The sequence below is a fragment of the Octopus sinensis genome, linkage group LG14, assembly GCF_006345805.1.
Source record: "Octopus sinensis linkage group LG14, ASM634580v1, whole genome shotgun sequence".
NCBI classification, from domain to species: domain Eukaryota; kingdom Metazoa; phylum Mollusca; class Cephalopoda; order Octopoda; family Octopodidae; genus Octopus; species Octopus sinensis.
Genome location: NC_043010.1, coordinates 11,315,158 through 11,329,236, shown reverse-complemented (window position 1 = coordinate 11,329,236; position 14,079 = coordinate 11,315,158).

Here is a 14,079-nt window from a genome sequence, read left to right as displayed (position 1 = left end):
GTTGACTAAATCCACTCACAAGGCATTGGTCGGCCCGGGGCTATAGCAGAAGACACTTGCCCAAGATGCCACGCAGTGGGACTGAACCCGAACCATGTGGTTGGTTAGCAAGCTACTTACCACACAGCCAATATTTAATATTGGTTTCAAATTTTGGCATGAGGTCAGCAATGCTGGAGGAGGGGGGTGAGTTGATTAAATCGACTCCAGTGCTCAATTGGTACTTATTTTATCGACCCTGAAAGGATGCAAAGCAAAGTTGCCCTTGGTGGGATTTGAATATAGAGGAACTTTTTGTTTACTATCATTATCAAGAAGCATACAGTAATGTAGGCGCAGGAGTGGCTGCATGGTAAGTAGCTTGCTTACCAACCACATAGTTCTGGTTTCAGTCTCATAGCATGGCACCTTGGGCAAGTGTCTTCTACTATAGCCTTGGGCCGACCAAAGCCTTGTGAGTGGATTTGGTAGACGGAAACTGAAAGAAGCCCGTTGTATATAGGTATATATATATATATATGGTTGTGTGTGTGTGTTTGTGTGTCTGTGTTTGTCCCCCCATCATCGCTTGACAACTGATGCTGGTGTGTTTACATCCCGTAACTTAGTAGTTCGGTAAAAGAGACTTATACAATAAGTACTTGGTTTCCAAAGAATGAGTCCTGGGGTTGATTTGTTCAACTAAAGGCGGTGCTCCAGCGTGGCCACAGTCAAATTACTGAAACCAGTAAAAGAGTGAAAGAGTACGGGCTTGTTCCCAGTATATGAATAAAAGATTGGATGATTATTGCTGAAACACTTTTGATCACAAGCCTGCAAGATCAGGGTTGACCTAGGTCTTAGCAACAATGACAACGACAACAACAACAACAACAACCACAAACCAGAAAAGGTATTATAAGTTTTTACCTTCAGTCATCTGGCTAAAAACCATTAAAAGAAAATGTCACTAAATAATATATATTTCAATAAATTTTATGCTCTGGAGAACGTGGTGCAACCAAACTAATTAGATATTCGGTTCTTTTTCTCAGATTCTTCAATTTTTTTACATGCTGTATAATCAGGCATTGTTTCGAATAATAGATTTCTTACTTCACAGGTAAGAAAGCACAGACTAATATATTACATTGAAATACAGAAAATTCGCTACACAAACCATTAAAGGGAAATTTTATACACTCACTGAACCTACTCAATGTGACCGCTAAACCTTAGCAAACTCAGTAACCTTGTTAACGTTGAGAGAAAGACGAGGTGACTGAGAGAGGGAGAGAGAGGGAGAGAGAGAGAGAAAGAGAGAGAGAGAAAGAGAGAGAGAGAGAAAGAGAGAGAGAGAAAGAGAGAGAGAGAGAAAGAGAGAGAGAGAGTGCAAGTTTTGAAGTTCATAATCTTAAGATAACATATCCCCACAATAAAGATTAGTTGGATATGACTAGAAATATTAATTGAATCGTCTGTTCAATTGATTATGTCGGTGTCATAGGTCTATTCAATGAAAGCTGATCGCTGTTATTCAATATCAGCGATCTATATTGCGTAGTGCCACTGTACGGAAGATTACAAGCAATGTATTCAAATGTTCTTCACAAATTTCACATGTAGCGTATTCTGTCCATCTCGTTGTCTTGTAATGAGATGCAGTGTGATATCTGATAATAATAATTATTCAAAAGCCACTGATTGTAGTATAAAATTATTTATTAATTAATTGATTATTAATTAATTCAAATAATCTTTTTCAAAAATTTATTCCTGTTCATTTTAGCCTTTTGTTATTCTTTTATGCTTTTTTTTTTGTTTTAATAAATCACATTTTAAAGAAAAATAATAAACACAATCACACATGTACACATGTAAAATAAGACACACACACATGCACCCCCCCCACACACACACATACATGCATGCATACATGCACACACACACATGCACGCCAACACCCACCCACTCATACACAAACACACACACATACACACACACACATACAAAGATGCACCAAGGACAGCATTATATTAATGACGATTCCTAAAATGATAATGCCTTGTGTTTTCTAAACTTAAAATAATTTAAATGCAAGGTGCTCTGCTGTGTGTTACATTTTGGTGATAGAATAATATTCTCTTAGTCTGCAAAAGATGGAAACCCCAGAATATTTTAGTGCTTGCTTTTAGCATGAGTCAGGCATAAAGAACACAGCCAGAGAATGCTATTTCCAAACAAAGCAGAAGAGTAACAAAAAAAAAAAAAAATAAATTGTTGAAAAAAAAAAGAAAAAGAAGAGAACATTTTCAGCATGTGCAACACAGAATATCATGCAATAACAAAGACAACAACAACAACAATAATAACAACAACAAAAAACAAAAAAAAAAAAAGTTGACACACATGATACTTTCAATGAAATGATTCAACATAAAAACAACAACAGCAACAACAACAACAACGACAACAACAAACTGAAAACAAAAGGAGAAACGAAAATCATTTAGCATCAACCAACGTTGATCTGGTAGTGCCAAGCGGTTTTACTGATTTACGTGCACGCATGCACACACACACACACACACGCATGCATGCAAATGCACACCCACATCCTATACACACACACACACACACACACATGCATATGCATGTGTACATACACATATGTATAAATATATATACATTTACATGTATATATATATATGTGTATGAGTGTCTATATATATATGTGTGTGTGTGTGTGTGTGTACATATATATATATATATACATGTATTCATATATGTATACTGTATATATAAATGTGTATGAGTGTATATATATATATGTGTGTGTGTGTGCACATATATATATATATATATATATATATATACATGTATTCATATATGTATATGTATATATATATGTGTGTATGAGTATATATATATATATATATATATATATATGAGTGTGTGTACATATATATATATATATACATGTATTCATATATGTATATGTATATATATAAATGTGTATGAGTGTATATATATATATGTGGTGTGTGTACATATATACATGTATTCATATATGTATATATATATGTGTATGAGTATATATATGTGTGTGTGTGTGTACATATATTTATATATACATGTATTCATATATGTATATGTATATATATAATGTGTATAAGTGTATATATATATATGTGCGTGTGTGTGTGTACATATATATATATATATATACATGTATTCATATATGTATATGTATATATATATATGTGTATGAGTGTATATATATATATGTGTGTCTGTACATATATATATATATATATATACATGTATTCATATATGTGTATATATATATATGCATGCATGTGTATGTATATATATACACACACTATATATATATATATATATATACAATATATGAAAATATAGCCTTATGCATGTATGTCTGTGTGAGAAAGAGAAAGATAGTTAGAAGGATAAGTGTATGAGAGTGAAAGAGGTATGGGTGGGGGTTGTGGGTGAATGTGAGTATGGTTCCAATTAAAATTTCATTTACATTGCCAGTGTACATAAACTGCTAAAAATGTTAAAATAATGTGAGTTTTCCATCAGAAGAAGCAGAGAAATTGAAAAACAAACTAAACAATTTCCTTTCTGTAAAAGCCTTTCAAAAGGAAAGAGAAAAATATCCATCACACATTAACTGTGTTGTTTTACAGAAATGTCTGTTATAATTCACAACTAGAAATCTTCTGCTGTCACTGATGTCTAAAAAAAAAAAAAAAAAAGAAAAAACTGACCGTTTTACACTAAAAACATGTGGTCAATATACAGCTAATCAGTGTTAAACTGAATCAAAGCAGACGACAATTATTTTGCTATTTTGTAACTATAATAATCTTTTCCATTATAGGCACAAGCTCTGAAAATTTAGGGGAGGTTCTAGGTGATTAAATTAACCCTTTTGTTACCAACCCGGCCAAAACCGGCTCTGGCTCTGTAGTACAAATGTCTTGTTTTCATAAGTTTTGCATCAAAATATACCACCAAACCTTAGTCGCAATTTATATTCCTAATACTAGCTTAATGATAACTAAGTTAAGTATAAAAGCCATCTCAATATGGCTAACCACAAAGGGGGGTGTTACTGTAGCTTTTTAGCCCCAGGAGATCATCGTCTCCAGCTGGCTTTAGACACAATTTCTGTGCCCTTAAGGTATTTTCCCTGTGGCTAAAAAGCTACAGTAACACCCCCCTTTGTGGTTAGCCATATTGAGATGGCTTTTATATTTACATTGTCGAGCGATTACTGTTTACATCTGTTCTGAGATTTAATAATGATAACTAAGTTATTTTTACTAAATTCTTTGTTATATTTAAAATAATTGAAAGAAACACAGAACATCTCAAAATAAATACAGTAACGAAAGGGTTAACATGAATGATCAGCTGGTATTTATTTTATCAACCCTGAAGACGAAAGGCGAAGTTGACCTCAGCAGAATTTGAACTCGGAATGCAAAGACAGACGAAATGCAGTGAGGCATTTTGTCTGCGGTGCTCATGATTCTGCAAGCTCATTGCTTTATTTGGTAAACCTTATACTTGGTAACGCTATAACCACAAGGCCTGAGATTAAATAAGAGGTTTTTAGTCAATTAGATTGATTCCAGTCTTTGACTGGTACCTATTTTGTTAACCTTGAAAGGACAAAAGATAAAGTCAATCTTGGTGGAATTTGGACTCAGGTGAAATTCTGCTAAACATTTTGTCAGGTGTGCTAACGATTCTTTCTTGTAAACAAGACCAACATTTGTAAGAATGATGAAAAGATATATTATTAGAATGAACAAAGGCGCAGGAGTGGCTGTGTGGTAAGTAGCTTGCTCACCAACCACATGGTTCCGGGTTCAGTCCCACTGCGTGGCATCTTGGGCAAGTGTCTTCTGCTATAGCCCCGGGCCGACCAATGCCTTGTGAGTGGATTTGGTAGACGGAAACTGAAAGAAGCCTGTCGTATATATGTATATATATATATATATGTATGTGTGTGTGTGTGTTTGTGTGTCTGTGTTTGTCCCCCTAGCATTGCTTGACAACCGATGCTGGTGTGTTTATGTCCCTGTCACTTAGCGGTTCGGCAAAAGAGACCGATAGAATAAGTACTGGGCTTACAAAGAATAAGTCCCGGGGTCGATTTGCTCGACTAAAAGCAGTGCTCCGGCATGGCCGCAGTCAAATGACTGAAACAAGTAAAAAAAAAAGAAAGAAAGGTTTTAAAAGGCTATGGAATTGTCCATTCCTCTGGACTAAGCCAATATAACACAAATTTTTTTTTTTTAATTTACAATATCCTACTAATGTTTGCTTAAGGGATACTAGTAGCATGGAAAGCAAACCTGGACCAAGGAAGGTAAAAACTGAGAACAGAACAAGATAGAAATGAACAAAAAGAAGGAAAAAAAACCACCTATAATGGCGGTGCCCCAGCATGGCCACAGCTCGTGAGCTGAAACTAGAATCAATCAATCAATCATAAGGCATTTACCAAACATTCAAAAGCAATGAAAATGTTTTTCCATTTGTCAGATTAAATTTATTTTGATGAACGCTAACTTATTCATTGACGTATTCATAAAATTACATAAAACCTATTGTCAATTCAAAATGAATAAAACAGACGTTTCTTCTTAAAAATATATGCATTAGTTTTAACTTAGCTGCAGACACAAATGCGTTCGTGTATCATTCATCATCATGTCTATATAACTTTACCATAGATCTGTGTATCCAGTTTCATGAGATTAACACACAGCACACTTATTTGCCCTGAGTAGCTTTTCCATTTTCCATTGTAACGATAATCATCATTAATGTTACTACATCTTCCTTTGAATATCTTTGTTCTGTCTATCATTAAACATGAATTCACTGTAATTCGTCATCCTTTCTCCGTACGTTTTAAAACTATTTCATCTATTTCTGATACCTTGAATCTTTCTCAGCAGGTCAGCACTTAAAATTTTCATTCCATTTCACAGTATGTAGCTAGTAAATGACAACGTAATTTGTTCTTTCCTAAGCTGAATAAGAATATTTTGCTTTCATTGCTCTCACTTCACAACCTTAAAATATATCAAATTTTAAAACTATATAATACTAGCAGTATTGCCCGGCGTTGCTTGGGTTTGTAAGGGAAATAACTATATAAGCATTTTTAGAGAGTTATAGCCAAAAAATAGCCAAAAAATGCATTAAAAATGGAAAAAAATTATGGTAAATTTTTTTTTAATCGTTGACTCATCGTAGACATTTTTAGAGAGTTACTTCCCTTATATAATAGCGAAAAAATGCATCAAAATGGAAAAAATGATGGTAAATTTTTTTTTAAATAGTAGACTCATCGTAGATGCACGCTAATACCCGAAGGGTCGATATGAATCACGACGATAAGATACCCGGTTTTGGTTAACTGCACCGCAAAATGTGGGAGTAGTTAGGAATCTAAATCGTAGGAGACAGACACACAACTTGACTTTTATATATAAAGATTACACATTGAAGTAACAGAACAATGCGTCTAAGTACATAGTGTGTTGCCCCAGGAGTATCTCTATAGTAACCAATATTATCATTTATAACTTTTACTTGGCTCAGTCATTGAAATGTAGCCAAGCTGGGTAAAGTAAAGTTAAAGTTACCTTCTCAAGCTTGGTAGAATAAAATTACCCTCTCAAGTAATATTCACTCATAAGGGCTTACATGTCGGTGGCATGTAAAAAGCACCATCCGAATCGTGGCCGAAGCCAGTGCTGCCTCGACTGGCTTCCGTGTCGGTGGCATGTAAAAAGCACCATCCGAATCATGGCCGAAGCCAGTGCCGCCTCGACTGGCTTCTGTGCCAGTGGCCGTAAAATGCACCAATCCGACCGTGGCCATGCCAGCCTCGCCTGGCACCTGTGCAGGTGGCACGTAAAAAGCACCCACTACACTCACGGAGTGGTTGGCGTTAGGAAGGGCACCAGCTGTAGAAACATTGCCAGATAAGACCGGAGCCTGGTGCACCTTCTGGCTTCCAGATCCCCGGTCGAACCATCCAACCCATGCTAGCATGGAGAACGGACGTTAAACGATGATGATGATGATGATGAAGGGCCAATTTTCTGGTTCCATAGTGTATATATTCCTCACCTGGATGGAAAGCCAGTCTGTCACAGGAATACTCATTTTTTCAAGCTGAGTGGACTGGAGAAACATGAAATGAAGTGTTCTATTCAACAACACAACATATCATTTGGTCCAAGAACCAAACCACAATTATGAGTTCAGCACCTTAACCACTAAGCCACCTTCAAGCTGAAGAACCACCTTGAAAGATTTTAGTCAAACTCATCGACCTCAGTACTTGTTTTTGTCTTTTTTGTTTTTTTTTTTCTTTTTTTAGTTTGGTACTTATTCTATCGTGGAGGAACATGATCTAGTGGTTAGAGCAGCGGACTTGCAGTCTGAGGGATCACGGGTTCGAATCTCAAATCGGGTGATGTGGTGTGTTTATGAGCAAAACACCTAAGGAGGGAGAAGGAGGAGGAGATGAGGATTACTATTGCTGCTGCTGCTGCTGATGATGATGATGATGATGAGGAGGAGGAGGGGGGTTGATGATGATGAAGATGTGGAGAGGGAGGAAGTGGAGGAGAAGGTGGTGATTGTGGTGGTAGTTGTGGTGAGGAGGTGGAGGAGGCAGAGAAGGTGGAAGTGGTGGTGGTGGTTGTTGTGGCTGAAGTGGAGGAGGAAGAGGAGAGGAGGGCAAGAACCAGCCTTGGTCTTGAGTGGAGCTTTATTAACTTTATTAACTTGGGCTGGTGCTTTATTAACTTTTGAGGTAGATGAAAGACAAACCTAAACAAAAATTGAGCAGAGCAGAGTGTCTTCTACTATAGCCTCGGGCCAACCAAAGCCTTGTGAGTGGATTTGGTAGACGGAAACTGAAAGAAGCCCATCGTATATATGTATGTATATATATATGTGTGTGTGTGTATGTTTGTGTGTCTGTGTTTGTCCCCCTAGCATTGCTTGACAACCGATGCTGGTGTGTTTACGTCCCCGTCACTTAGCGGTTCGGCAAAAGAGACCGATAGAATAAGTACTGGGCTTACAAAAGAATAAATCCCGGGGTCGATTTGCTCGACTAAAGGCGGTGCTCCAGCATGGCCGCAGTCAAATGACTGAAACAAGTAAAAAGAGTAAAAAGAGAAAAAAGAGTAAAGAGCAAGATTTGAACTCAGATCACACACAGAGAGTGTCAGAAGAAATCCTACGCAAGCCAATGCCGCATTGACAGCAAACGGTCCACTGACACCAACGTTAATATCACCATTTACCTTGATCATGGTGATTGAATATCTGATCTAACTGCTGGCATGTTAATTTATCATTTTTGAAGTCACTACGTTATAGTTATATTCTGTTTGTCTGCCTTTGAGTTCACACGCCAGCTCTGTGATCTCGCTGACCTCTATGCCGATATCTGATTTGACTGATCATTGCTCTGATCTTATATAATCTATGACCACTTTATTACTTTATTATTATGTTTATCTCAATAACAACAACAGTTGGCAGAGCTGTTTGGTTTGGTTTGGTTTGGTTCACTTTGTAACTCTATGACAGTGGTTCTCAACTGGGGACCATTTGGCCCTTGTGGGGGTCTATATCAGATTTTGCGGCGAGCTGGCAGAAACGTTAGCGCGCCGGGCGAAACGCTTAGTGGTATTTCGTCTGTCGTTACATTCTGAGTTCAAATTACGCCGAGGTCGACTTTGCCTTTCATCCTTTCGGGGTCGATAAATAAATTACCAGTTGCGTACTGGGGTCGATGTAATTGACTTAATCCCTTTGTTTGTCCTCTCTACGTTTAGCCCCTTGTGGGTAGTAAAGAAATATATATCAGATTTTGCTGTTGAAATTTATGTGCAATAAAATTACTATGTTTCTAAGGCGACACTGGGTGTGATCGTTACCAGCATTGCCTCACTGGTATGTGAACAAAACATTCGAGCGAGGTCGTTGCCAGTGCCGCTGGACTGACTCTTGTGCAGGTGACACATAAAAAGCACATTGAGTGTGGCCGTTGCCAGTACTGCTTGATGGCCCTTGTGCTGGTGGAATACAAAAGCACACACTACACTCTCGGAGTGGTTGGCATTGGGAAGGGCATCCAGCTGTAGAAACTCTGCCAGTTCGAGATTGGAGCCTAGTGCAGCCATCTGGTTCGCCAGTCCTCAGTCAAATCGTCCAACCCATGCTAGCATAGAAAGTGGACGTTAAATGATGATGAAGATGATGATGATGATGATGAATAAACAAAATATTTTAATGATATTTAGCTATAAAAATATAAGAGTACTCTTTTAACCCTTTAGCATTCAAACAGGCCATATCTGGCCCAAATATTTAATCCGTTTTTATGCTCAAACTGGTCAGATCTGGCCTATCACACTTGCCCTACAATGTCACTCTAGACATAAACCATCACATCATCAAAATCTTGAAGCTATGAGATAATGCATGATTAATTCAAAATAACATGGATAAATAAGTGTTAAACATAAAATGGCCATTGAGGGGTCCACCAGAGTAGAATAGGGATCAAAGGGATGCATACGTAAAAAATGATTGGGAACCACTTCTCTATGGCTTTGAACTCAATCAATTCCACTGTGTTGCTTGCTCTCTGGCTTTGAGCTGAATAATGTTGGTGAGACTTGTTCATGGAACTGTTCTAGTCCTTGGGTGATAATCTTAATCTTTTGCAGAGATTATCATAATTCTGTTACCATAATTCTGTTGACATGTACTGATTTGTTTCAACTAATTTTTAAATAAGGAAGAATTTAGTAAAATAGTTTACTCATTATTAAGTAGGTGAAGGCCGTGAACTAGTAGTAATGCCTTGTATTTGTTGACCAGAATTTGTTGACCATTAAGATAATGATTGACTTTTTCAAATTTTGGTTTATTATCGCTCAGTTAAAGGAGAGTGGATTACCAGAATTAGTAATTCTTGAAACAAAGCACTTTGTTACATTTGTTCAAATTCTGCTGCGGCCACCTTTGCCTTTCATCCTCCCGGAAGGTCATTAAAGTAAAACTACCAGTCGAGTTCTAAGGTTAACTGAATTGACCAACTCCTCTATTGCCAAACTTCTTGTTTTGTGTCTATGAACAAGACTCAATTGATAATTAAAATTTCAGGGCACAATACATTAAGTACATTAGTACTCAATATTAATTGTTTTTACAATTCAAATGACAGCCGTAGGCTTTCATATCCCGAATGCCACCTCTAGGTATTTTCTTGATTATTGTAAAGTAATGTCTTTTTAACTGTTCAAGATCTGAAATTATTATTTCCATTCCACTTAATTCTGCGGCACTGTGTTTCTCTAAAGTCGTTAAATTTCATTCAAATATTAACACATTAATTTGTTGATTAATGTCATTTGGAGAAATTCCACAGTTCAAAAAGTTAATGAAATTTTAGTTTTAATTTATAGTCAAGTGAATATAAAGAAAAGAACATTGTTCTATAATGTCTTTCAAATCTGATAACTTTGGAAACTGGTAAGTCAAATGCTTTAATAATGGCAATAATAACGTATTTTAAGTAATTACTTACAATGTAAGATTTCCAATGTTGATCACTAACAATGGAAGTCCATTTTTGAGATATAGAGTGGGAGGGAGAGAGAGAGGGAAGGAACGAGTAGGAGTGAATGGCAGAGAGGGAAAGATTTATTGTAGACTATCATTACTATCTGAAGAGATTTACTGAATTCTGCCATGACAGTCTACAGACTGACTTAACTGTGTGTGCAGATTATGCTATAGATTGCCATTAATGATTGAGACCGCCATAACATATTTTGTGTTTTATTATCAGATCAATGAAACAGAAGTAAATCTATAACCTACAGAAATTTCTTCTGGAGAAAGACAGAGGAATCAAATTTTGCACAGTTTGGTAATTTTCCATTTAGATTCCAGTAAATCCTCTATAATGATAAAATGCCATGTCTTAACACAAAGAATTGCGCAGTGTTGTGCATTTAATATTATGCATTCAGAGAAAGAAGAAGAGATGCAGAGATGGAGAGAGAGAGAGAGAGAGAGAGAGAGAGAGAGATTAGATAGGGTTGCTTATTCATACATTATATTTAATCTGTCTGAAGAAACAGTAACAGACATCTAGCTGTTGTGATGCATATGGAACATTTATCAAACCACAGGTAGCTATTTAGATCTGAAGGAGTCCCTTAAGTGGTGCTGGGGGTGATATATTGCTTAGCACAGCAGCAGCAGCAGCAGCAACATATATATATATATATATATATATATATATATATATATATATATATATATATATATCTATATATATATATATATATATATATATATATATATATATATACATATATATATGTATATGTGGAGGTGCAATGGCCCAGTGGTTAGGGCAGCGGACTCGCAGTCGTAGGACCGTGGTTTCGATTCCCAGACCGGGCGTTGTGAGTGTTTATTGAGCGAAAACACCTAAAGCTCCACAAGGCTCCGGCAAGGGGTGGTGGCGATCCCTGCTGTACTCTTTCACCACAACTTTCTCTCACTCTTACTTCCTGTTTCTGTTGTACCTGTGTTTCAAAGGGCCGGCCTTGTCACTCTCTGTGTCACACTGAATATCCCCGAGAACTACGTGGAGTGCTCAGCCACTTACACGTTAATTTCACGAGCAGGCTGTTCTGTTGATTCGGATCAACCGGAACCCTCATCGTCGTAACCAACGGGGTGCTTCCTCACACATATGTATATAGAATATTAACATGACGCAGTAGTGGCTGTGTGGTAAGTAGCTTGCTAACCAGCCACATGGTTCCGGGTTCAGTCCCACTGCGTGGCATCTTGGGCAAGTGTCTTCTGCTATAGCCTTGGGCTGACCAATGCCTTGTGAGTGGATTTGATAGACGGAAACTGAAAGAAGCCTGTCGTATATATGTATATATATATATGCGTGTGTGTGTTTGTGTGTCTGTGTTTGTTCCCCTGGCATTGCTTGACAACCGATGCTAGTGTGTTTACATCCCCGTAACTTAGCGGTTCGGCAAAAAGAGACCGATAGAATAAGTACTGGGCTTACAAAAAGAATAAGTCCAGCATGGCCGCAGTCAAATGACTGAAACAAGTAAAAGAGTAAAAGAGTAAAGAGTATGACTGAAGAAGTTAACAATAAAGGGGTCACAGTCAAATGCCAAATATTCCTTAGGAGCTTTATATACCCACCTCAATCAGATACATCAAAGCTCAGAGGAATTTTTGGTATTAATTAAGAACTCTGATGAGCTTGAAATATTCTTGCAACTCTGGAGATAAAATTTAAAATTAGTTAAAACATAATGAATTATGTGAAGTCTGATATTGTGTGCAAAATGTTGGCAGGTCATTTGCTGTTACTGCTACTACTACTGCTCCTGCTGCCACTCTGCCCCCGCCGTCCGTCCCCCTCGAATGAATAGAGTATCGGAAGAAATGACTTGCAGAACTAACCTCCTGCCTTGAAAATTCCTGGCCATGAACTTAAATTATTATTATCGCCTTTCATTTTTTGGGGGGTGGGGTGGGGGTTGATAAAGTAAGTACCAGTTGAGTACTGGGGTCAATGGAATTGAATTATCCCCTCCCACAAATTTCAGGCCTTGTGCTTACAGTAGGAAGGATTATTATCATTATTGATGATTTCACCCAGGTTCATTCTTATTCCTGGTAGATTTCATATTGGCAGTGGGTTACTACCAGCAATCTTAGGTATCCACAAGATTTCAGTAGTCTTTCAAGTGCTTAAAACCTTCCTCATAATCGTTCCTGTCCTTAAGAGGCAAACTTTCTGGAGAAGCTCTACAGGACATTCTATTCCAATCTCCTCCAACTATTTGTCTATAGCTTTACTTACACTTCCCAATGCACCAATTATTACAGGCATAACTTTTACAGTTTTCATACTCCAAATTCTTGCAATTTCAAATTTTTAGGGATTTTATATATATATATATATATAAAATCAAAATGAGGGTGAAAAATTTGATATTAATTTAATAACATCAATTTAAACACCAGTGGCCTAGCGCATAAAAGACTGAGATTCAGTAAATATTATTAATACACAAATATGAGAGAGAATCCACTATGTGGACGCTCTAATGTTAAAGATAGATCCGCAAGGGTCTCAACCACTAAGAATTGTTCTCAAGAAAAAATTTAGCGCACTATGAACGTAAGCGAGCAGGACAAATTAAAAATAACAAAAATATGGGGTTAATCTATATTTTTGTTATTTTTCATTTGTCCTGCTCGCTTACATTCATAGTGTGCTAAATTTTTTCTTGAGAACAATTCTTAGTGGTTGAGACCCTTGCGGATCTATCTTTAGCGTAAGAGCGTCCACATAGTGGATTCTCTCTCATATTTGTGTGTATATATATATATATATATTGTTTTTTATCCTATTTCTCTACAATCCTGGAATCAAACGGGCATGATGAACCAGTTAGTAAGCCACTTCTCTTTTCGTTGTCCCCTATTATTATGTCTGGTCTCTTTTCTAGTTCCTTATCTCTGAATAGGATAATCCCACAAAATTTTGCATTTCTCTGACTTCAGCATTCAACCTGATGATAATACCATATACCTCTGGCTTCAAATCTCCAATTCTGACAAAGCTTCCATGGTAAAAACTTTCACAACTTGAACATGCCTCCACTTTTTATATTCTCCATGTGCAAACTTGGGACATCCTGCAACAATGTCTCATTTCAAGTTCCACTGACTCTACATCTTTCAGACACCTTTTCCCAATACGCATATTTTCTCAAGTTGCCTGTTTTCATCATTTGTTCTGGAGCTGTTATAATTAGGCTCTCTGTTTCTTTTTTTAATTGCCCTTTTTTGAGGCACGCCTAGGGTCTTATTTCACATACCTCATCAATGGCATTCCAAAACTGACCATGCAAAGGTTTCTCTTCAGTCTCTTTAACATGCTCTCTTTGAATTTCATCC